At 34.5% G+C, this 26216-nt stretch overlaps 1 protein-coding gene across 4 annotated transcripts in view; it reads right to left on the bottom strand.

The window, feature by feature from the left end:
• LOC124956726 overlaps positions 1 to 26216 on the bottom strand; it is a 214765-nt gene that overhangs the window by 137437 nt on the left and 51112 nt on the right. Inside the window, exon 1 of one of the 4 annotated variants that reach the window (XM_047512908.1) lies at positions 24157 to 24457. The exons of 1 other annotated variant lie outside the window; for it this stretch is intronic. The gene's annotated coding sequence lies outside the window, so the exon portion shown is untranslated. Of the gene's footprint in view, positions 1 to 24156; positions 24458 to 26216 lie in introns of those variants that run through there. 2 more of the 4 variants (XM_047512907.1, XM_047512906.1) reach the window with 2 other exon arrangements.

Below are 26216 nucleotides of genomic sequence, written 5' to 3'. Positions count from 1 at the left end.
TTTTTCCATAGTCGTCGTCGATAAGACGAGACGACGATGGACTCGCACGTTTTGTCGTACAACTCGTTCCAGAATCGGTTAAGACTTTAAGAACCCGCTGCAAACTAGATTCACTGCTCGTCGCCGTGAGCGTTAACATGGCTTCCGCGCTGTTAGCTACTTCATCTGCTGCTTGTGTGTGCGTAGTGTGCGCAAAAAAGGCTTGCGAGAGGCGTGCGGATGCCGTATTAGTGGCACGAATGCGGTGTACCACGTGTTTTATTTACATCCAGTGGTAGCAGTAGTCGATACCTTGGACACCCGATATCCTATTGGACAAATGAGACAACGAGGTCACTGTCAGTCCTCGATCGACCGGAAGGAAGGGGCTTGTATATCAACGTGATCGTACTTCCTTTCCTTCGAGAAATTTTTCTATCTATCTTCCGGTAACCTTCCACGTGTCACATTAATTTTATTCATCTTATAGATTGGCTTGCGAACCTTTTTATCTCAGGTAATAAATATTCCTCTCGATTTTATAAAATAAAATATTACGAAAATTTTATATTCATCTCAAATAAAATTTCGTGAAGGTGTGTCAAATGAATTCCTTTTAACAAGATTCGAGAGAATTTTGATTGAGTAAAAATGTTATCTTCGTGTGTCTATGAAAGCTAACGGTGAACATTTTGGATAAATTTTATAATCCAATGTTTGTCTTCTCCCATGATTCTATGGTGCACGCTGTATATAGAAAATATTTATCTAAATTTCGTATAAATTTTACGTACGAAGAATTGACGAAACTACCCGAATATATTTAATATATACATTAAATATCTATATATTTAAACGGAAAAGACATTAGATCGTGAAATAGCGTCGTTAAATTTATTCGAACGACTCTGTTAAAGTTGTCTAAACATTGAGACCTTTTCTCTTCCTCTCTCTCTCTCTCTCTCGGTATATCTTTGTCTATTTTATGAGACGCTAAGTCGAAGTCGCATCGTAGGCGCACGCACAAAAGAGAACATTCTCACTTTAAGAACAGCGGCAACGCTTTTATCCTCGTGACCATGACCGGTAGATAACACCGCGTTGATGTCATTTTCGATTCTGTCCAGATACATACATTTCCGATGAACGGACGAGCATCCGTTCTAACACTTTGAAAAATATTCGACGGACAGTCGTCGTGTAAAATTATCATTAAAAATTACCATTAATTTTGTCACGAGTGAAGATCACTCAAGCGAATATATTATGTTCTTTTTCTTTTTTTCATTTCAGAAACCAACGAAATAAACAAATACAATGATTACAAGTTTGTATTATTATTTAATATTAAACAACGTTTATACATATATTCTTTATCTTCTCAAAGTGAAACTTCATTGATGATTATTTATTAAGGGTTACGTATAAAAGAAGAAGAATTCTCTTGGAAATTACGAAATTAAAGGAAATTAAGAAAGAAATAAAAGAAAAATCGAAAGAAAAAGAAACGAAGAATGAATATCTCTCATTTGAATGGGTCTCATTTAATGTCGGATTAGCCTAACGAGCGTTTCTTTTGTTAAATCATATTAAAATAGAAAAATCGCTTAAAAGCGTTTTGTGTGTGTGTGTGTGTGTGTGTGTGTGTATAACGTTGGCCGTAATCTCGGTGATGTAAGCCATAAAAATCAGGCGTGCGCCCGGTACGTATACACGTATAAACATATACCTACTAAAATCGAATGGGTTACCCGGTTATGTAGATGATTGCGTAGAAGAGCACGAATTATTATAGTTGAGGCTACTGTTCGTCGTAAAGACTCCTAACTCTCTTTCCGCGATGCATCAAGATAAATTACAAGCGGGATGGAGCCTTTCATTGAACTACCACAAGCGGAAACGAGAGCATCATGCTTGTTTGATGGAAAATACAATCTCGTAAAAGAGTTAACCGTGAGAAATTCTATTCGACCTCCATTTCGTTGCTCGAGCTTGAACATTCGACGATTATTCTTATAAGAATGGTCTCTCTTTTCCATAATCGCCGACAACGTAACGACGAAAGGCGCATAACGGTACACATTTCAAGAGTGGCTACTTGAAATAGAAATGTCAAAAAGTTCTCTCAATGGAATTTTGTCGTTCATGTCAATGACAGTTCCTCGGTAAAACAACAATGACGAATAAGGCAATCTCGAACTTTCGAGATTCTTACGAAGTTATCGACTTCTACTTCGAGTAAAAAAAGAAGTAAGCGAGGCGATCGTTGAATTCTTCGAAAGGTTCGCTTCGTAATACAGCTCGATTTCAAGCGAGAAAATCAAGAGACGATGCTCGATGCCATGTTATTATAGCGTTTTCTCAGATCGTCATGGTCACCGGGGTTGCGTTTGTTATTGTTGCTTACCCAATCGATTCTTTTCGAGTACAAAAAATATTTTCTCGCCCTCTCTCTCTCCTTATTTCTTTTTTCCTTTTTGCACTCTTCGCTCAAGGCTACGTACCCGTTCGATCTTTGCGTGACTTAAAAAAAGAAAAAAAAAAAGAAAACAAAATGAACAAACTCTTGAAGAGAAACAACGAGAGATGATAAGTACGCCTTTGTGCGCAAGAAAGAACACCCGGAGGATTCGAACGATCCGTAATAACTGTCTACCGCGTTTCTTAACCGTAATGATATGGACTCGTATTATGCTTTCCTTTTCTACACGCTACAACGTTTTATTGTAATTTATATACGCGCTCACTATCTTCCGATATGATATTTATACTTAGAAATTTACGTAAGTGGAGAGTCGGCAAAAGTGAAAGAAAAAAAGCTAAACGACAATTTATTTATTATAATTTAACTTGATTTCCTTCGATCGACTATTAATTTTTTGCTAAAGTACTGTCACAAGACAAAAAGAAAAACAAAAGAAAAAGAAAAAAGAAAGGAAGAAAAAGGAAAGAGAAATTATTTCGTTCGAAAAGGATGTATGATCGATGCGTACGTAGGATCTCTTTTGTGTGCTATAAATACACCTGGCAACAAAACTTATCGATCGTCGGCATATTCCATCAGGATGTTAGCGGGATACGTATTAAGGCCCCTTCTACTCCCTTCTTCTGGGGACAGATACGAACGTGCCTACGTCTTCCGGTAACAAATTAATTTCGTGTCTCGCCCGACGTCAAGGCCCTCGCGACTGTTATGACATTAAAGGCGGCAAACGCAAATCCTATTAGGACACGTGGCATGTAGGTGTTATACAATATATCGCGAGGCACGTTCACGAGATCTTTTCGTGCGCACGTGTATCTGCAAATCTCGAAATCTCGATTCGCTCTAATTATCGACCACTTCGATTCGATATTATACGTGGCTCTGTTTGTACGTAGATACGCGGACGTGACTTTGCGCCACAACTCGTTGGGTCTTAAGAGACGAAAAAAAAAAGGCAAATAAAACAAATGAATAAAAATAAAAGAAACAAAGAAGAAATTGCCAAGAGGAAGCGTTATTTTCCATCGTGACGTTGTTTCGAGATTCGATACGATAATATCGTATTGCGGAAGAATCCTATAGAAAAAAAATACATCTAATCTGAGACTGCACTTAGACGGTGATATTAAGAGTTCTAATCTTGATTCTTTAATCGTAATAACCCACAGGAATGGTGTCACGAACACCGAGTACAACGAAGAACGTGACGCAACATTCAACAGTCATCTGTCGTATTATTTTATGACCCTATTCGCATTCACGAGCGATAAGCCTTTTCCCTTCTCTCTTCGTTTCCCACTTATAGATCGTTCGCGGACAACGTACATAAACTTACGTACTTATGTATGTTACTGTATGATACCTCGTGGAAGACACACGTCCAAATCGATTTTCAAATTCTATCAAGAGATCCTAGATAATCTAACGAATGTCGGCTATTATTAGTACGATCTTATTGAAAAGGAACGATCGTTTACCTAATTAGATATGTAAAATTAACGATCAAGCCAAACCGATCGTGGGAATAACTATATACTTGATAAAAATGTGTGTGTATATATATATATATATATATATATGTATATGTATATGTATGTACATGTATATATATTTCTTTGCTTCGTTAACCAGCATTTCTGTGCGATTAGGAGACTCCAAATATTATAACATTAATTGTTTATCGATTGAAAATATTGTAGATTTTTAAGATGTATAAAAAATATTTGTTATTTTTCCCTAACAACGGAAAGATCTAAATTTATCGATACGAAAAATATGTAATTTAATTCATTTGTCACAATTATCGGGAATAATAAGCGCGTATGCACTTGGTCCCAGTGATCAGGACAGGCAACTCGCTGTTCACTGAAACTAGTCAAATACGTTGAATAAAATGCAAGCGTCGTAGTACAAACAATTCTCTTGGAACATCAAATACTGTGGCTTTCAAGAAATCCGAAGCAATAATTTTCATTTCTTGTGCGTAAACTTTTCACTGAGATCAAATATTACGATAGTGACAAAATTCGAGTCGTCAAACTTAGTCACCTGATTTATTTATTATCCTTTTATCGACAATTGGTCGACAATGAGCACCTAGGCTAAGGTATCGTGAATATTACGATTTCTAAACGACGATAATAAATCTAACGTTTTGTCGCTTAGAGATGTACGCACTTGGCCGATAATGACAGACGTTATCAATGCTTTGTGAAACGTCCGGAAAGATAAAGATAAGGGATTTATTTGTTCACTAAGTGGGGAGAGTTTCAAACTCTCTAGAAAGAAGAACGTGTCAAGGTACACGACATGACATTTGTTCCAGTGCCATATATCCGATCGGTCGTTTTTTCAGATAAAGACAATTTTCTACCACATCAGAAGTAGGATAAAAAAAATCTAATTTCACATTTGAAATCGGTCTGCTTTCTATCGTGAATCGCTCGTACGATGCTTGAGAATATTGTGCGATAACGCCATTAGAAAAGATGGAAAAAATGACTGTCGCAAATCTAAAAGACATTGTGCGACAGATGTTAGAAAAAATGAAGGACGCTCCCGTATTTTAATGATAATTAATGTTCCATCTATTTCTCATCCTTTGATAGATGCAATGCATGAATTTACTGGCAATGATTTGTGTGATCATCCAATAATATGGTGTGATCTACTTGAGAAAATTATATCTTCATATAAACTGTCTTGCCGTCTATGGTTTGACGGATGCCACTAGAACAAATATTATCATGGCTGGAAGGGAAGATCATATACTTGGTAACATTTCCAAGTGAAAATTTTTCCATTGTTTTTGTATCAACGTGAATTTGAATATTCCAGATTAAAATTGATATCTATTTGGAACAAACCCGAGTAGCAAAAAAGAAGAATTTATCGATTATTCTTTATGGTTTCCGTATTATGTCTTATATCGATGTACGCGTAGATATCTTAATACCGGTGACGGTACTTGTGTATCTATTATGCAAAAAAGAATAGGAAAAGTCGCAGTGTTGAATTAAACAAAGAATTAAGGGTCATAAGGCTAAAGGAAAAAAGCAATAAAAAAATAAATTGTGTGTGTGTGTGTGTGTGTGTAAAAGGAAAACGACGGCTACTTCAAAATATAGTCGCACATTATACGCTAGAAAATGGAGTAAACTGTTCATTAATCAAAGAATGGATTGCGAAACGGGTTAATTGTAAAGTTACGGCCTAAGATGACCCTGATTCCTGGAATTGTAAATGTACCAATAACAAAAATTGTTCATTTAACTGAAATGATCCTATTGAAAGATGTCACAACTAAATATTCTTGTAACTATGTATTTTTTAGAAAATGTAAGAAAAAGAGTTGATCTTTTCGAGAAAAAACAACGTTGCTTGCTGTGAAATATTTTCGCACTGTTTAAATCATTTCCGTAGCACATGTACAACTTTTGTTAGAAATTTTGGAATTTATTAAAATATTCGCCATTATAATGCCGAAAACGGAATTGAACTGGAATTCCTGGTAGATTTTTGTTATGATAGCTCGCGAGTAATTTTATCTCTTATATAAACTTCAAGTTGATCTCTGTCCAGCTGTTTAGAGAGTAGCCACATACACGCATACATTAGATTTTTTTATATAAAGCGTAACAATTCAAAAGGATATTTGAATATCTCAAGTTTGCAAATAATCGTCTATTCGTACGATTTAGGAAAAAAAAAACAAAAAAAAAAAAAGAAGAAGATTTATTTAATTCTTGAAATACTCGTTATTTTGAAGTTGGAAACGGGAACAAACTGTAACTCCTCGTTAAGATCGTTGTTGCACGTAATTTTATTTTTTATATCTATTTCGAATCAATCAATCCAGCAATTTACAACAGCCATGCGTGCGCGCGCACGCACTTTTTTACATTTTGATACGATATTTGGATATTCTACATCAAGTAATTTCGCAATATAATCGTTTATTACACTTGTCGCTGTATCAAGAGCAGAAAAAAGTAGCCTGCGGTTATGTTTAAAAAGTTTCCAAAGTAAGAGAAAATAGAAACGAAAAGAAAAGAAAACGTAGGTCTGGCGATCATTTTCCTTTCTCTCCTCCGCGAGAGGAAACGGACAGAGGGACGGACGTATTACGTAGATAAATACGTATTTCGAGACTCGTAATCGAAGGAACATACGTAAGTACTCGTGAGCGATAGTATCGATACCGCTAATCGACATTAGCATTCCAAATGTCAATTTCGATACATTGTGTGTGCGTGTGCGTCTGCGTGTAGAATTGCTGTACCAAGAGAGGTCGATCTATATGTCTGATGTTGGAGGAGGTTCGGAGGGACAGAGGAACGGAGGGTTGGATAAGTCGTATCGGGAGAAAGTTACGAGTGTCGTGCAGGCGTACAACGGAATAAACGTTAGCTCGCAAAGTATGACAGTGCTAAATGGTCTCGAACGTGTTCGCGCTATCGACACACCAACTCGATTTTAGCACTCGGTGCTCTCGAGCCACCCGGCTCGAGAGCAGCCTGAAACGACTCGAGATGCCTATTTACGATCGCATTAAAGCGAATACATTGTATTTAAATATCAAAATGTTCTGTGAAACTTCTTATTATCCTTTCGGTGTGGCAAGTTTTGCCAATACGCAAATGAATAATCAATGGATCGTTCTAACGTCGATAGTTTGCTTCCTCTATTGAATCGTTTCTCTTTCTTTGTTCTAAGGTACACTGTGGGAATAAAATTTCACTCTGAAGTAGGTTAAACTCTAACAGCGCTTTATTTTAGGCTTTGACTGACGAATGTCATAAATAATGAAAAGCCTTATTATTATTAACGTGTCATCTGGCTCTTTCGTCGTTTATAAATTTGTAATTATTGTCTAATTCAAAATCGTTGGTTCAATAACAAGATTGTCAAGTGTCGATATTTATGGAGGAAACATTAGACACAATAGACTCGATAAATTGTTCTTAAATTACACGCATGATATAAACGATGTTTATATCGAAAAGAGTATAGAATTTATCATCAATAAGTATAACTAAATGTCGTTATATAAAATATCGGCTAGTTACTGAAATTTGTGTTGTTCCACTTTAATAATATTTTAATTTATAATATTAAATTTATTACATTCCCCTAAGGTTCCCTTAATAATAGTATCCTTACGCAAAATGGAACATTTCTTATATGACATATTTTAACTACTTAAGTATTCAATGCCAAATCGTTCGTTGTATTCCAAGAAAAGGAAAAAAAGAAGGAGAAGAAATAAAAAAGAAAAAGAAGGGAACGAAGAGATATGAAATTCCTTTATTATTAATTCCAAGTCGGTTGGTGTAAAATGCAAAATGTCGGAGACGCCCACCTTCCTTTGGTGACATTGGCAAGAATGTTTTCAAGAGCGATAAAAGCTCCGAGAATATCGTAAATCTTAAAAGAATGAGCCATTGAGAAAACAACGTTGCACTCGAGAAAACACGATAAGATTGTGCCTTATGTTCGCGAGATACGGAACTCCGTTTAAACTTAAATATAAAATTCTTTCATATACCCGATGCGATTTCAAAATGAAGAGAAGAAAATGATTTTGTGACGTGATTCTACGCAAGGATGCGTCCTCGGAAGTTAACTTGGTAAGTAATCGGAGCCGACCGTTTCTGTGCTCCATTAAGATTTCATTTTCTTTCCTTTTCTTTCCTTTTCTTTTCTTTTCTTTTCTTTTCTTTTCTTTTCTTTTCTTTTTTACCTCTTTCTCTTTTTTCTTTCGTTTCGTTTTCTGTTCTGTTATTCTTTTTATTTCTAACACCGACCCAATTCAATCGCTTTGAGAAGCATGCCCAGACTTTCTTAACGCATCGTTAATTTCTAAACGCGTACTCCGTTATCGCACGTCGGTTAATAAAATTACAACCTCGACGCAGAGCTCCGATTTTACCAGGAAATTGACGATAAGCGGTCAAGCAAATGCTACACGCTCTAAAACAATTCCAAAATCAAACGCGATCGCGAAATATCTCGCACGCGAGTTCGATCTTCCTGTTTTATATTCTTGAAGGAGCACCTGAATTTATGTCTTATAATTATAGTCGCGAGATCTTCTTTTATGATTAATAATTTATAATTTCAGATATAGCTTTCTGCTCTCTATCTCTCTCTCTCTCTCTCTCTCTTTGTTTTTCGAAGATAATTTCGTAATATGATATTATACTAGTTTCTGTTCGCTTCAATTGATAATGATTAACTGTGTATTTACGTTATGACAAGATAAATACAATAATTTGCAAATTATTTTGAAAATTGTCCGAGCTATTTTTTCTCACGTAATAATAAATTATTCCGTGACTTTTTCTTTGTTCACTTTAAAATATGTTTCTCATTTTACAAATAAAATTTATATATTTAAAAAGTACGTCATAAAGTTATGGTATGATTATTCACGAGCACCAACTGGAATCGCAAAACAATAGGCTTGACTAAATAAACAAAAACATATCAGTTATCAGTTCTTTGTTAGGCCTGCAGAATAGAAAGAGAAGTGCTAAAATACGTGGCAATAAACAAAGACGGTAAAATAATTTCAAGACTATATTTTTAGAAGGATAGTTTGAACGTGTGGTAGCAAAAGTAATGCGATTTAAATTTATTTTTGAGATATTCCGATTATATTTTATGTGTGTTATATTGTGCTTTATATATATATATATATATATATATATATATATATATATATATGTGTGTGTATTTTTTTTTTTTTTATATAAACTCGTAATACTTATAAGTTTATATTTTAAGCATTTAAATATAATTTTATAAAACCAATTACTTTCTCTTTCTCACTCTCTCTTTGCCTCCATAATAATTATTACATACCTAATTATGCATTCTAAATATATAATTTTGAATTTCCTATTTCTTCGAATCATTTAATTTTATTTGTAAGTATCAATAAAAGAAGGCATTCGTAAAAGTTAACGAAAGAATTTCAGTAGAGATCAAAGTTGTACTCGATCGATGATTCCAAAAATAAATTACTTACGAATTCAAGAACCGACGTAGGGACAACGTCTTCGACAGTATCTTTCAAGATGCACGTCGGAAGCAAAGCGCAAAAAGGTTCAAAGGCGTAAACGAAACAACGTTCCAATCGCCATAAACGTCGCGCATTATCGTAATCGTAAATCGCGTAGCACGGTCGTAGGATAAAGAAGAAGAAAAGAAGAGAGATCGTATTACCACAGCGATAATCAACGTTGATGTTTGACACGGTAGAGCAAGATCACCGAGTAAACTGTTCCTCATGAGTCACCATGAAAATAGAAGAGAAAATAACCAGCTTTTATTTGTATTACTCTCGAACCTAAGTCAACGAAACCTCTAGTACCTGCGCCAGGTAACAATACTTGTAGCAGCGGGTTGAGTACTAAAGATATTGGGTTACCCATAGATCATGGAAAAATTTCTCATGGTAGTTCAGTCAATTTTATCTGTCTTTCTATTTCTCTTTGCTTTAAAGAGGAGAGCAATTGTGACGGTTTAAAAATTTGAAAATATTTCCTTTTTCTTTTGTTCTTTTTTTTTTTTTTTTGCATTTTCTTAATACCTTCGAAAATATAGATATTTTTAAATTATTACGTAAAAAAAGAAAAGAAAAAATTCGAGCTACTAACGTAGTTGTAGAAGTTACGTGCGATAGCTTGCATGGGACTATTAAATTTTAACCATCTATTACGCCATGTAACTGAAATTACACGCCGATATATAAGTATGTATTTTTAGTTCATATCGTATGATTTGCATAAGGTTAATGTTTGCTAAGTATAAGTTATACTTACGTAGAATTATACTAGTGTAAATTATACTATAAGTTTATATATTGTTTCTTTTTCTTATAGATGTGAAAGAAAAAAATTGGCTTGTCAAAGCTTATCGATTAAACGCTTTTCTTTATCCGATTTATTTGAAGTTCGCACAGAATGCTTATTATATAAAAGAAAGATTATTTTTCAGATGCACGCTCAAAAATATTAGTTTTTACAAAAAGTTTACCACGTGCATTTGAAGGGTTTACTTACTTAAAAAAAAAAAAAAAAAAAAAAAAAAAAAAAAAAAAAAAAAAAAAAATTTACAAGCTTGCTGATTCGTCAAACAAAATTGATAAAAAAATTCTTCCATCGATGTCGTTGCTGCAGCTTTCCCTCTTAACGAAAACAATAAAAATTAGAAAGAAAATATACTCTTTCGTTATTATATTCTTAATAAACTGGAATTCGAGTGGAACGTTGACTACTCATTCGAAAAATTACTTTCCAAACTTTTCGTTTCACTTACAACTTGGGACTTCTACCAAAATAAAAAATACCGGTATTATACCGGTATTTTTTGTTTGTACCTTTTTACCGTTATAGAAACCGAAATACGAGAATACCGGTATTACGTCATACCGATATTCGAAGAATACTGATATTTTTATCGATATTTATTGGTAACTTTTTCGGTTTCTCTATTTTATTACAATTTTTAAGATATTTCTAAGCAAAGATTTAAAATCATTATTGTTTTATTACCGATATTATATCGACATAATTGTACTGAAACCGATATAGTATCAAAGTAGTTTTTATCAAAGTAGTTGAAGAAAAAAAAAATAGAATTATCCATGATTCTATTCTCTAGCTTTGACAGTGTTATTAACATTTTCTTTCTCGTCTTTAAAATACGTACTATCACCATTAAGATGTATAATTAATTTAATAATGATATCCTTAGATCTAAGAACATTGTTAATTTGTAAAGTAAATTTTGTGAAATATGTTTTTATTGTTATTAATTATTAAGAAAGAAAAATGTGTCTTAATCAGATCTAAAAAAAATCGATAAAATATCGGTATCAGTAATAACGGTTTGTAAAAAACCGGTATTTAAAAAATACCAGTTTTGGACCTTGTATCGGTCCTTATTTACGATCAACGATCGATTAAACGAAGTTTTTTATCACGTCATTCTGATAGAACGAAAATTTGGTGGAAAAAAAGACCGGAAAAAACAGAGAGAAAAAAAAAAAAAAACAGAAAAAAAAACAGAAAAAAAAAAAAAAGAAAAAAAGAAGAAGCAATGAAATTCGATAAACGAAACGTTTCAAATTAGCAATACCGTTCTCCATTCGTGATTTTCTCAGATTATTACGACTATAAGAAACGCGAAAAGTCGCGTTATGTATGTTTAACCTGACATTCAAGGAATTGTCTGTCGCAAGAATGAAAGACTGCGCAAGAACGATGCTAGCCGCTAAAATGTATGAAGGAAACACAGCGAACACCCGTTTTCTTTAATTGTGCTCTCCTCTAGGAAGGATTATTACCTACGAAGAACGCACATAACGCGGAGAAAGGCGATCCAAATGGTTGCTGCAGCGTCTTCTTCGATTAGTACTTCGTAAGTATTAGATTACTAATCGAGAAAGAGAAAGATAAGTAGTACTATGAATACAGATTACGAATTAACGAAGAGAATGGAAGAAGAAGATCCGATGACTATGACGAGAGAATTAGAAAGAACGACAGAACCAGTCTAATCCTTGGCATTCCTCGTTCTTCGAATCGAAGGAGAGAGTCTCGAAACGGTAACAGCGATAGATAGCACAGAGAGCTTCGCGTAATTGCTAATAATTATACCGATAATGAGATCACGTCCTAAGCTGGTTCCCCGACGTTCCGCGAGTTCACGTATCGATCGAAATTCCTTCGAACGTGGAGAACGAGAAATCGAAAGAAAGTGGAAAGAGCGGGATCATTGGGAAATACGATCGATGCGTTCCAGTAACGACGTTAAATATTTCTACTTTAAAAGTAGCGAATTCTTCGTACGATTAACATTTTATTTTTGTAAAAACAGTCCGTGATTTTTTTTCTCTCTCTCAATTAATTAAACCTATGCGTTTGTACGTATGTGTCCGTCTCTGTATATGTGCGTATGTATATCTAATAATATATAAATCGAGCCGTTAATTGTCACCCGGCAGTGTGTGCGTTTTTCAGATATCGTAGATAACTAAGATTTATGCGCGGCGTCTTACATAACTTATCATTCTCTTTTACTCTAATTGATCGTAACGAATCGGCTCGCTTTAACTAACCAAATAAACCGGCAAGTGGAGGGAACACTTAGCATTTTAATACTTCGTTTATTTCGTACGAATAAGCGCTTAGAGAGAGATACGATCAAAGAAATATCACTTATATATTACGCAAAAAAATTCTCTGGCATTCCCGTTCGTTATTATACGTATGAGAATACCGAGAGCTTCCGATTATCGTGTTTGGAAGCCATTATCTCCTCGAGAAATTGAGAATCTTCATTACGCAACGAGTAATGAGCGATTATCGACGGATAAATCGATCTATGAAAGTTACTTTCGTCGCGAATAAAAACAAAAAAGATATGTTAATAGAGAACGATTAAAAGGGTTAACAAAAGCAAAAAAAAAGAAGACCTTCGATCTTATAAAATTTACGAAATGGATGCTTCTCCGGTCGTCGTACCATATCAAAATTTGAATCAAATTTAAATTATGGCAATATATTATATACTATAAATATAATAACAGTAGGTAATATGTGGTCTTAATGGAGTCAAGGACTATAGATTTTTACGATCACCGGTATCGATATACTCCGATTTTCTGTAATGGAGTCGATCGAGTTTGCTCGAGTGAGACGCGATAGTAAAAGAATGTAACCGGACTCTAAGATAATGATATTGATTGTAGGTACGTATATATATATATATATATATATATATATATATATATATATGTATCACGAAAATAGAACTCGTTAGATTTCATCGTAAGCACCACACAAACATATGTATAGGTACGGTAAATAAAAGAAAATATGATAAATAATTTAAACATTTTCAACGAATGTTTTCCCGAAAACATATCAACATACTTTTTTATCAATATTTTTCTAATAGAAATCTTAACTTCCTCTTGTATATATAAACACGAAGATCGTATTAACGATCGACGATAATAAACTCAAGAGCATCGTCATTCTAGATCATAAAAGCATAGTATAGGTTTGGTGTTACATTAAATAAAAGCAAAAAAGCTAATAAGTGCCGTTAATGTCGATCATTCTGAGATGCCGTTGAAAACTAACCGTTACGCATAACAGCTGCTAGCGACAGATCAAAGAATATAGAAGAAAATAATAATTAGAATCATTAGAATCCCTGACATATGATTTGCCATGATTTTTAAATGGTAGAACATCTTACAACTTGTCGTTTAGGAAATATATTATAATTGTTCATGGCTTAAAATATTGTAGAGAATTAAAAACTGTATAAGTAAAATACAAAATGAATAGTATTTTAAGCTTATACTTTTTACAACAAACAAAATATCTCGATATGTTTTATATAACGCCTCATGACATTTTATTGGTCGTTTGAAATAAAAAAGTTTAACTTGTTCAACTTAATTTAGTTAAGAAATTTATTTATTACCTTTAAAAATAATGCAATTACTTTTGTTAATTGCTTTAAAAAGAAGAATTAAGTTAATGATATTGATTTCTATTTCTTCGGTTTCTTAATTCGAAAGATAATTATGTCGAGTAATTTTCTTTTAGAGAGAAAAAAAAAAAAACAAAGTATCTCGATAGATTGAATTGGTCAATAAATAATGTCGGAATTATCAATATTTTATATCTTTAGTATTTTTTTTTTTATTGAAAATTTAATATCAGATAATTCCAATAACCTGCAATGACTTATTAATTTAAATACAGCGCATTAACATTTTTTTCCGTTCGTTAGAAAGAAAAGAGAAAAGCAAAAAAAAAAAAGAAAAAGAAAGAAAAAATTAACAACATTAGCCCAACTTAACTTCGTTAAATGTTTTTTGAGATGAAAAGAAGAAAAAAAAAAGAAATTATTCGATTTACAAGTGAATAAAATTGCTTTTGTTGACTGTTTCGTAAAGAAGGGGTGATTTAATGGTCTCACTTTCGATTTCCTCTCGTTCTCGGTTCGAACCAAGAGCCTACTCGTTTTCGATCGGACGTCAACGAAAGAAATCGCGGTATATCTATGGCTACACCCAAGAGAACGGCCAAGCGGGTGGTCAAGTGGGTGGCCAAGCGGGCGGTGGCGCGTGGAGCAATAATTTTCCAACGATCGTTCACGGTTCGCGAACGTACCGCGGACATAATGACCCTTTCCGTTCACGAGGCCGTGTCATCGACATTTGCGGAATCGCTCATTGTCGCAAATGACTCTCAGCGACCTAACAAAAACCCTGCTTCGACTTGGCACCGTGCAAAATGATACTGCAAGCCCATAAAATCGCCTAACCACAATCGGCGTGCCGCCATTATCTATTATCGGTGCGTTATAAATCGCCTCTTGCTTCGAACAGATCGGTAGATCAGCGCACGAGTTCTCGATTTGGTTAATAGCGAGGTCATAAGAAAGAAAAAGAGAGAAAATCAGAGGGAGAGAGGAGAGAGAGAGAGAGAGAGAGAGAGAGAGAGAAAGTGAAAAAAAAGAAACAAAGTTTATTTCTAGAGATAAAGAGTATCATATAAACAAAATAATAGAATTATGAATGAGTAGTAATACAAATAAAAAAAGAAAAGACATAAATGGTATAATAAATACGTAGGCATTTAGCAACATACTCAAAATAAGAAATAGAAAAATAATTTCCAAAGGAAAAAGAACAGAAAGTAAAATAGGATAATATTAAAAACGTGGAGAGTAGAGAATAAATAAGTATTATAAAATATATAATTATTCTTTCAAGAAGAGAGAAAGGAGAAGAAAGAAAGGGGGTTATTATGCTTTAGAAATTTCTTCTTACTTTGAAGATATTCATAGGATTGGCATGCGAGTGCGCAATTTGATTAATATCGAATTTACAAGAGAGAGAAAGAGAGAGTGAAAAAATAACATTTGTATCTAGTATGTGTAAGTACGTGTCAAAGTTTTCTATGGTCGAAATAATGAAATTACAAATGAACAGTAATACAAGAAAAAATAATCATTTAATAAATACGTTGGCATGAAGCAGCACATTCACCATAAGAAGTAAAAAGGTCATTGCAAAAGAAAAATGGAGACTGAGGCAAAAGTTTCAAGATGAATTTAAACATCAATTATTCATATTTGAAAAGTATTAGGTTAATTTTTTTCGGATTGTAAAAATCTTCTTAGCTTCGTAATATTACAATCTGGAAGAAAAAAGAAATTAATCTAAAGAGTTTAGAAAAAAAATAGTTGATTTTAAAATTATAATATTAAGAACATGGCACAAAATAATAATGAATAAAAGAAAAATTTTATATTAAAAGTTTACACACACACACATATATATACATATATATATATATATATATATATATATACACATATATATTATATAGATTTACTAACCTTTATTTTTTAACTCTTAAATAACTTTTACTGTTTCTAACAATTTATTTCATTCTTATGCAAAGATGTTATAACATTAAAAAATAAACTTTTAATGTACTTAAGAGAAAAATTAAAGAAAAGCTATATTATACAAGAATAAATTGTACAATCATTAATTATTTCTGCAAGAAGAGAGAAAGAACCGATAAAAAAGAGAGGGAGAGAGAGAGAGAGCGATGGAAGAGGAAGGAGGAGGGAGTCGTTTGTCGCGGCAGCCATTCGCTTTCCGCATGGAGTATAAATTAGAAGCGGTGCAACCGTGCGTGCCACGCGCAATCCGGCACGCCAAGACGAACAAATAGGCCAAGTGGAAAAGGATTTGGGTGACTGTATATGGTTGCTCTCGACACTATGTCGAATCGGACGCGTCCTTCGATCCCAGAAGAAATTTTCTTCGGTTTTACTTTCACGAAGAAAGATCATCGATCTCTGGACATTCTTCTCCTGTTTCTTCTCTCTAATGTCCATCCTCGTTCAAGATCTGTACGAAATCGAAGGTCATCTTATGCAAGCAAGAAATGACGATGCAAAATATCATCGAGCAAAACCTTTTTTATCCTCTTGATTAAACAACAATAAAATATAAATTTTATAGATAACACGATTATATTCTCTGGAAGTAATAAGTAAGTAGATACTCATGTACATTATGTATTTATATAGATACGTATATAGTGATAGCTAACTGTATAACATGGATACTTTTAATAAGTTGTACATTTTTTATACACGAAATATAGTGAAATGCGACGCATACGAAATTCAACGTTTACTCAACAGCGTATCATTGTCGACTGAGGACTGTGCTGCCTGACAAGGACACTCATAAAGGTCCTTTCTAAATGATAAATATCTATTTTTAACAATAGCACACCCAGGTATAAGGTTCGAGTATAATGTCAGGTACTTTCCGGAATAATCTCGTATATATGTGTATATATATATATATATAAATATAGATATTTTAGAATTACTAATGTTGATAAATACAATCTAGTAAGCGATATTGTCTTATTGTCAATAAAAACTCTACAATAGAAGCTTTATCACCCAAAAATCTCTTATCTCATCATTTCTATCAAAATTCTTCTTTAACCGAAACGTTATATTATCTGAACAAGTTATACATATATGTTTATAGAACATAACATTTCCTTCTTTATTCCATTTCCTTCTTATATAATCTTTTCAATAATTAAAATTCCATCCAAAAGATGATAAAGATATAAATACGATAATAAAATAATATTAAAGTTAAATTCCCATTGATCTAAACATTTATTAATAGCCGTGATATAATATCATCCCCCTTTCTGGGGCTATTCCAAGATCTCACTTTACAAAGGAATTCGTTCGAAAGATCTTTTATACGCGTTCACCGTTTTTCAAGAATGACGAAATCAAAGGCGAAGGCAAACGAACGGTCGTAGTACGCTTACCGCCGATAGCCGAGGGCATCTACATGAATATCTACGCCGCCTTCCACCTTCTTCCTCCTTCTCTTTTACCATCCCTCTTCCTTCCTCCCTCTCTCTCTCTCTCTCTCTCTCTCTCTCTCTCTTTCTCTATAGATATAGCTTCAGCACAACAAATGGGCGCTCGTATCGATTCCCAAGATTACGGACCGTTCCCCGATTATGCCCGCTCTGGAACCTCGCAATTTCAATGGCTATTGCCTGCCAACGGGAATATTAATGCGAAATGGGTTAGCCTGCGCGTGCACCATCTCGCTTTCCTCCTTTCCCCTCTCTCTCTCTCTCTCTCTCTCTCTCTCTCTCTCTCTCTCTCTCTGCTGTCTCTCTTTCTCTTTTTTCGCTTCCTTCTCATACTCGGTTCTTTCTCTTTCTCTTTCACGAAGGACATCCGGTCTCGTCTACTCCCACCCCCGCATCTTTCTTTACGTATACAACATAGGTATAAGGCACATTCGTATGCACCGTGTAAAAAAAAAAAGAAAAGAAAATACAGAATATGCTTCATTCGAGATTTAACTCTTTGTTCGGTCCATTATACTTGAACAAAATTTTTAACGATTTGGATCTTTAAACATCCCGATCATAAATACTCATTAACTTTCCTGCTTATTTTTTTGTTCGATTTTTTTTCTTTTATCCTTCGGGACAGAATAAAAGTTTTATTATTATATGTAATGATAAATCGTTGTGTAGTATAATTAAATAGGACTCTACTCGGTTACTTATGATAACATTTTAGTCGACTAAATGTATCAAATTTTCGGTAAGAAAATTACATGAAAAATGTAACAATTTGTTAGTTGTAAAATCTAATTTTTGTTAAATATTAGTTTGTTAACTTTTAAACCAAAGAATTGAAATGAAATGAAATGAAATGATCACTAATAATCAAAACAATAATTGACGTTATCAATAAAAAGATCAAACTTTTTTTTTTATTTAAAATTATTAATAATAACTATTAATTGGAAAATTTGTTGCTTTATACTGTTATATAGTTATTTGAGTTATTAAACATTTTCTATTCGATGGTATTTGACCGATAGTAATTAGCTTTTAAAATTTAATAGCACTTTTAAAATTTAGTACTCCTCAGTGACCATCATGATTCTATTGAGGAAACAGGCTGTGGTTATGGTGACTATCGTGGTAGACAACATGTTAAATCATAGAAACGAAGAAAAACAAAGTTGTAAGAACGAATTATGTGTTCTACATAACTACGTACGCGCGCACAAATATACACACAGACGCGTGAATATATGTAATTGAACATATCTATTCCATGAAAGTTCCGGATGAAAATATGAGTTATAGTTGAAACTTATATATTCAAACCTATCTCGCGTAATACGGTTCATCAAAGTAGGACAATCGTTCGTCTTTTCTACTTCGAAGTATATTTTATCGACCCTAAAATGCGTCTCATTACGTGTGTGTACCGCTTCCATTAGACATATTTTGTTGCTAAGATATGGTCGCATAAAACGTAATTTAAAGGAGAAGCCTGTCCATAGATATTACAACGTGTGATTAGATTAGAAAAGAGAATGCGACGTATGTATGTATATTCGTCTATATTTATAATTTAAAAAATGAAAGAAGAAGAAGAAAAAGATATTATTTCCCTTCACAATCATTCTATACGATTACATAAATAATATTTTAAATTTACTGGAGAATGTTTCCATTTGAAATTTAATCGTTGAGAGAGGAGCGAACATATATCAGGGCTAAGAACCTACATCTGGCTAGACACTCGCCCACTATCGCGCGTTGTCATAATCGAAGAGAGACCTCCCGCACACGAAGGAGGCAGCCAATTGAGCAACGCACGTTGTCTGCTCTTTTCGAGGTAATCGCATTTCACCTACGCTCCCTGAGCGATTGTCACTACAATGGCTGAACATTATGATCGAGACATTAGCTCGTTTCATCGAAATCGAGGTTATATTTTTCCCGAATAGATATTATCTGGATATTAACGAGTTTTGTATCGTTAGGAAGAACAAATGAAAGAAAGAAAGAAAGAAAGAAAGAAAGAAAGAAAGAAAGTTTTTCAATCGAAAAAGTTCTTGGAACGAATCGATAGCGAGCATGTGTAAAAGAACCCGTTGCAAATCCGGTATGATGAAGTAAATAAAAATAAAATGAAATAGAAAAAAGAAAAGGAAAAATAGAAAATATATTACGGATAGGAGTTCGCGGGCATGGATAGTCACGGGGTATCTCTCGCGACGTTTACGGGAAAACGACGATACAATGACAAAAACGCAACACAAGGAGACGATAGAGACGGCACGAACTCGTGCAAGAGAGCGAAGCCGGCCCGTCGCAAGAAGGCGATGGCGTACACGGAACAATGGTCGTGCCGTAGGAATAACAATCGCCATTCGTAGTACGCCGGCAGCAAAGTCGTGCAAATAATGAGACAGCACAATTTTTCTCTCATACGGAAAGTACCTTGCAAACTTCTCCATCTCCTCATATTTTTCTTCGTTTTCTCTTTCTTCTTTTCCTTTATTCATCTCGGGAAGCATCTTGGTAAGTCATAAAACTGCAAAATTCGACATCACTTTCATCTTCTTTTTTATGAAGGGTTACCTTCGTAAGAAGTATTAAAGTAACGTGTCGAGCTTTCACGAGCGACGTTCCCCCTACTATCCACCCTTCCAAGGAGTCAGAAAAGAAAAAGGAAAGAAGAAAAATTGAAAAAAAGAAAAAAAAAGTGGAAAAGAAAATCGAAAATAAAAAAAAAAAAAAAAAAAAAAAAAAAAAAAAAAAAAAAATAAGAACGAAGGAGGAGTAGGAAAAGGGTCACGACCTAAGAGCAAGAGCACGAAGATCGACGCATTTGGCTGATGGTATTTTAATAAGCGTTACGTTTGGACCCTCTCGGATGCCATAGCTACGTACGTCTGCTCGTCCATAATTAACAACCGCAGGTAGCTACCTGCATCGATGCTCGTACCTGTAAGTGAGCGTTCTCCTCGTACGGCAGAATTCTTCGTTCTTAAAGGTAGTCATGATTCATTCATGAGAGAGGAAGAGAGAAAGAGAGAGAAGCCTTCGATTGCCATAGAACGAACGAGAGGAAAACGAGAACCCTCCGTGGTTAACTTTTGTCGTCCTCGATCCTATATACAGTAAAGCGAATATCTTTAAAATACAGCGTACCTACGAATATTCCTGTCAAGGCCGTCTCGAAAACTACTATGCTAAACGTGTTTCGTAGCACGCTCCTCTACCTCGATAAACGAGCTTGTTTTGTATGTTCTCTCGAAAGGAGAAAAGAAGAGACAACGAAACAACAACGCGACCGCCAGATAATAAGCGACGAAAGCGTGAAATAGAGGCGAACCATACAATTTCCCTTTCCATTATACCTTTACACACGTCTTTTTTTTTCGAATTTGGAAGAATGAACATGTAAATTTGTTTCCGTCTCTCTCTCTCTCTCTCTCTTGCAATTTTTGTCTTCTCTCTCCTTAAAATGACCTGCATTAATAAGATTTACTTTGTATTACTATAAGAAAAAGTCTTTATGAATCATTAAAATCATTAATAATATAAAGAATATCTTTCAACTTAGGCATCAAGGTGAAATGTTAAAATGAATATCTTAGGTTTTTTGCTTTAATATATGTATAACATACTTACGTACGATGTTGTAAAAACTTTTTACGCTTGGACTGCCATCTCTTTGTCCGAACGATATAAATATAGGCAATGAGATGTATATATATATACATATATATATATATATATATATATATATATATATGTATATACATATGTAATGGATGTACATGTATATACATATGGAATAAAACACTTTCTCTCAATGTTCTTTATGTTCTTTCTCTGTATAAAAATTTTAATAATTTCTCGATGTTTCATGGACATTAAGTTGCACGAAAATTCTCCAAATGAATTTATATTATCTTTAATAAGTTAAATAAAATCAATGAAGAATTTTCATATGGAACTTCGATCGGAGAAAAGTTCAAGGTTTTCTCGAGTCGAAAGAATTCAAGGTCAAAGCACGCGGAAAATCCACGACAATTACAATTGATCTTATAACGTATCATTAATCGATCAATGTTTTGTACAAAAATAAAATTACGATACATGATCGAACGGGAGGACGTGCGTGCCGGAAAATCGCCTATTCGCGGACGCTACTCCGTTCTTTTAGTTTGTGTGAGAAAAATATCCAGAGAATGTCGAGCGTGTCGCTAATGGCGGCTTAGCGCGATCGTGTTGCTGCACGCGTAGCAATTCTTGTCTTTCTTTTCTGTCCACGAATACGCTTACGTTTCTTGGTTATAAAATATTATCTAAATCTCTCAAAGGCCGCGATAATGACTTTTTTCGTACGTACGTATAGAAGTAAATCCATGAGAATTTCATTAGTATAAAAAACGAATCATTAAAAATTCAATATAATTAACGAAATTTATTCTTTATGTAGTAAACGGTCCAAAGGATTCTAGGTGATCTTAAAAAATCAATTACTCTTTTTGTAAACTCTTTAGGCTAAATTTTGTTCAAACAATAAAACTACAAGTTCAGAAACTTTTTTTATAATCTGAAAAAGAAATTGGCCTAAATGTCTTGAGAAGATATAATTGATTTCTCCAATTAAGGATGATCATTTGGCCCACCTAAAAAAACTTTTGACGTTCACTCTGTATATTTTAATTATATTGCATACATTTTTCAATGTCAATAAACTGTTCCCATTTTTAATTTGTTTTTTCTTTTTCTCGCGCGAAACAATCATTCACGTGTAACAGTAAGGAAGGAAATTAAATTCTCTTATCTTAAGGAACATATGAAGATTTATTCGGGTTAATAAGATGAATCATTGAGTCTCGAGTGTACCTTCAAAAAAAGAAAAAAAAAAAAAAAAAAAAAAAATCACCATATTTTCATTAAATAATATTAATTGCTAAACTTCGATATTTTCTTTCCTTTCATAATGATGTTTATTCGCACAGTAATAATTCTCATAGAACAAAAGAAAAAAAAAAGAAAAAAAAAAGAAGAAAAAAAGAAAAAAAAAAAAAAAAAAAAAAAAAAAAAAAAACAACATTTTCTTGGCAAAAGGAATGCATGAGAAAATTTATTTAGAATAAAAAGATGAATCTTTGAATATTGTCTGTTCACAAAATTTTAATTAATAAAATTCACGTTAATTAACAAAAATTAACATTAATTAATAACAACAATCACTATATTTTAATTAAATCATATCAATTTTTAAATACCGATATAATCGATCTTTTCTCTTAATTCTTTGTTTTCTTAGGACAATAATTCGTGTGGAATAAGAGGAAATAAGCCATTTTATGTCGGAAGGAATGCATGAAGATTTAATTAGAATGAAAGGAGAGATTAATCTTTAAGCGTCGAATATTCATCATAGTAAAATTCACCATATTTCAATCACATAAATGTATAAATGCACGTGATCGATTCCCCTTCATTATTATTATTTTTTTCTTTTCGCTGAACGATAATTCACGTAGAACAGGAGGAAAGAAGGAGGAAAGATTTTCTTATCGCAAGGAATGCACGAAGATTTATTTAGGACGAAAAGAGAGATAAATCTTAAAGCCTTGTGTATCTCACCATAACAAAATTCACCATATTTCAATTGAATCGCATAAATTTCTGAATGCCTGTTATCGATCCTCTTTCTCGTAATCCTTTATTTTCGTAAAACAATAATTTAGACAGAACAGGATGATAGAAATGATTTCTTCACGATAGGAATGGATGATGATTTAATTAGGATGAAGAGAGGTAGATCATTAAGCCTCGATTATTCATCGTAACAGAATTGATTTTATTTGTAAATGACATGAATTTGCGTATATCCGTAATCGATTATTATTTTCTTTTCAAACGACAATAATACACGTATAACAAGAAAAGAAACAACGTTCCTTTATATCCTGCTCTCATTGTAACCCCCTCGTAGTTGTGCTCACGAGAAAATGCGCGGACGCCGGAGATCCGGTAAGGATCGTTATCTTTAACTTACTCGCGCAAAAGAAGAAGAAGAAGAAGAAGAAGAAGAAGCAGAAGAAGAAGAAGAAGAAGAAGAAGGAGAGGAACTTGTTAAAATTCATGGAGCCGTTGTTTTATCGCTGAAGAAGAAACATGTACAAAAGACGAATCCCCGTTACGTCGACGACAATCTTACCAAACCTTCAAAGACACAAGTTTGACAAAAAAACTTTTCAAAGAGCGCTCTGGACGTTTAAAGCCAAGTACGAAAGGTTAAAGAAAGTGCGCGTTCAAGCGAATTCTCCGGTGTGAAATGACGAGTTTCCTACGGTTTGATATATTTCATAAAATATTTCTACAATTTTTCTACGTGGATATCGTAATTACGATACCGTAATCGTATAAATATTCATTAACGCGAGTCGAGTTAATTAAACAAACGTGCGAAGAAACGAACGTTATTTCTATCGTGTCTTCTCACGCTGTGCGCGAATCTTAAAGAAACATTGAGAATAATCGTGCGACGATTTAAGTCTAATGGAGAGAACGAAAGAACGGATAATCGAAATAAATAAACACAGGTTGTTTGTTATGTACGTTAAAAGCTTCGAGAAAATGGTTGAAGAATCGAAAATGAAGTCCAATCGGCGAAGACGTTCTTTCATCTTTCTTTCGCACTCGCGTTGCCAGGTGGCGGCAAGGAAAAGGAAGAATAAGTACCTGTGAGCAAGCAGGTTCCCACCTGTTGATTCTCTCGCCGGAGGAGTTCTCTCGATGTAAGTAGCTCTCTTCGTGGCTTTATCCAAGCCACTCGTCGTTTTCTTCGGAGCTCGATCTACGATGGTGTTTCTTCCACAGGAAATTCGAGAAAGGATCACTTTAAATTCGCGAGGGAAAAGAATGCCAAAGGGAAAAGTGTGTGCATATATACATATACATACGTACACACATATATATATATATATATATATATATATATATATATATATTTCTGTAGTAAGGAAGGAACGAAGCACACCCACTATACACAACCCACGTCACACGGAAAAGAGTACGAAGGATATAAGGTGAGTGAAAGAAAGAGTCAAAGAAAACGACAGAGATATAGAAATACGAAAAGATCTTTCTTTCTTTCTTTATCGCGCGATTTTTTCTTTCTTTCTTTCTTTCTTTCTTTCTTTGTATTTTTCTTTTTTCTGTTTATTTATTTATCTTTTTTTTTTTTTCCTTTTTTTAACGCGAGTTAACAATGTCGAAGAAACAATACTCGGGAATGATTAAAGACGTAATTAAAACGTAATAAAGTTAAGGTCGATCACGATCAAGAGAATAGAACGTCAACGCGCAAAAGAGCGTCCCTCGACGTCGTCGTCGTCTCGTGGCGAGAACGGCGCCAACAGCAGCGACATCACCGCCATTCTGTCGGCAACTTGCGAGGAAACCACAAGAACCGGCGATCCACTCCGAGCGAGCGCCGATGCACGACTGTTGCCGAAGATGGCCGAGAGCAAGATCGAGCCGGTAACAAGCCGAGTCCGGCCGATAATCGGCGGACTCGTCCGAATGGAGGCGGCCACCGACGAACGAAGGCGTACAGAGGCGAAGAGAGAAATGGAATGCGCGCGGCGGAAAGCCGAGGCGGCTTCGAAATCGGGATCGGACTCCGCCGCCGCGCTGCTTCGAACCTCGATCCAAGGCAAACGACCGCTCTACCCGCTTCGTTTCTTCCACTTCTGTGGACCTCTTACCCCCACTTCTTCCCTCTCTTCCTCTCACTCTCTCTCTCTCTCTCTCTCTCTCTCTCTCGTCCTTTCTTTCTCTTCTGTCTTCTCCTACGACTCCCGCAATCTATGTCTATTATCCTTTTCTCTCTCTCTCTCTCTCTCTCTCTCTCTCTCTCTCTCTCTCTCTCTCTCTATTTCTCTACCTTTCTATGCCCTGAATCCCTGTCTCGCTTGAATTTATTTTTCTACTCTCTAACGGCGCATCGCACTAACCATTTGCACCGTTTGCAAATTTATCCGTTCCTCCTTGCGTTTCTACTTTCTTAGCTTCCAACGGCGATCCCTGCTTCGCATTTTTTTTCACTAAAAACTAACTACACAGACTGAGTTTTGATCGTCCCCGTGGATAACGTTTCCGTATCGTGTATATCTGGTTGACCTTAACATCGATGCCGCATCAAGGGCATTACTATAATGTGCCATTCTCTTTCTTTTTTCTCTTCTTCGACGTCTTCTTTATGGCATTTGCGAGATCTCTGGAGAGAAAACAAAGAGAAAACAAAGTGTTCTATTTAAATGCTAACTGTATTTATCCTCTTATATCGGGTTCTTACAAACTCTGTTTCGTATTTTTTGAAAGTGGGATTCCTCGTACATTGGTAACAATATATATTAAGGTATTTAACGAAGGATACATTTTCTTTTATTAAAATCACGAGAGATGATTCTCTTTCCTGGACCTCCAGTTTAAGGATCGGAACGCGTTACTCGTGGAATGTAAAATTATAGATGATGAATGGGAGCAGAATCGAGTTAACGAGGAAACATGATTCTGGATCCACCTTGAAAGGAATATTAAAGTTACGAAAGAGTAAGGTGATACTTTTTCCACAGAATTGGCTGGTATCGCTAATCTCATCGGTATATCGAGAAAGTGATAAAGCGAGACTGTTAGCGATTTATATGAACGACTAGGAGCGAAAATATGCCGTCTTCTTCCTGTTTCGCGATTGGAATGTAGACGACGACGCCTTTCGCGATATTAAAATTAGTTCG

Source organism: Vespa velutina, chromosome 23 (genome assembly GCF_912470025.1).
Source record: "Vespa velutina chromosome 23, iVesVel2.1, whole genome shotgun sequence".
In the NCBI taxonomy this organism is placed as follows: domain Eukaryota; kingdom Metazoa; phylum Arthropoda; class Insecta; order Hymenoptera; family Vespidae; genus Vespa; species Vespa velutina.
Note: the sequence above shows the minus strand (reverse complement) of the source record. Positions and strands in the feature narration are given on the sequence as shown.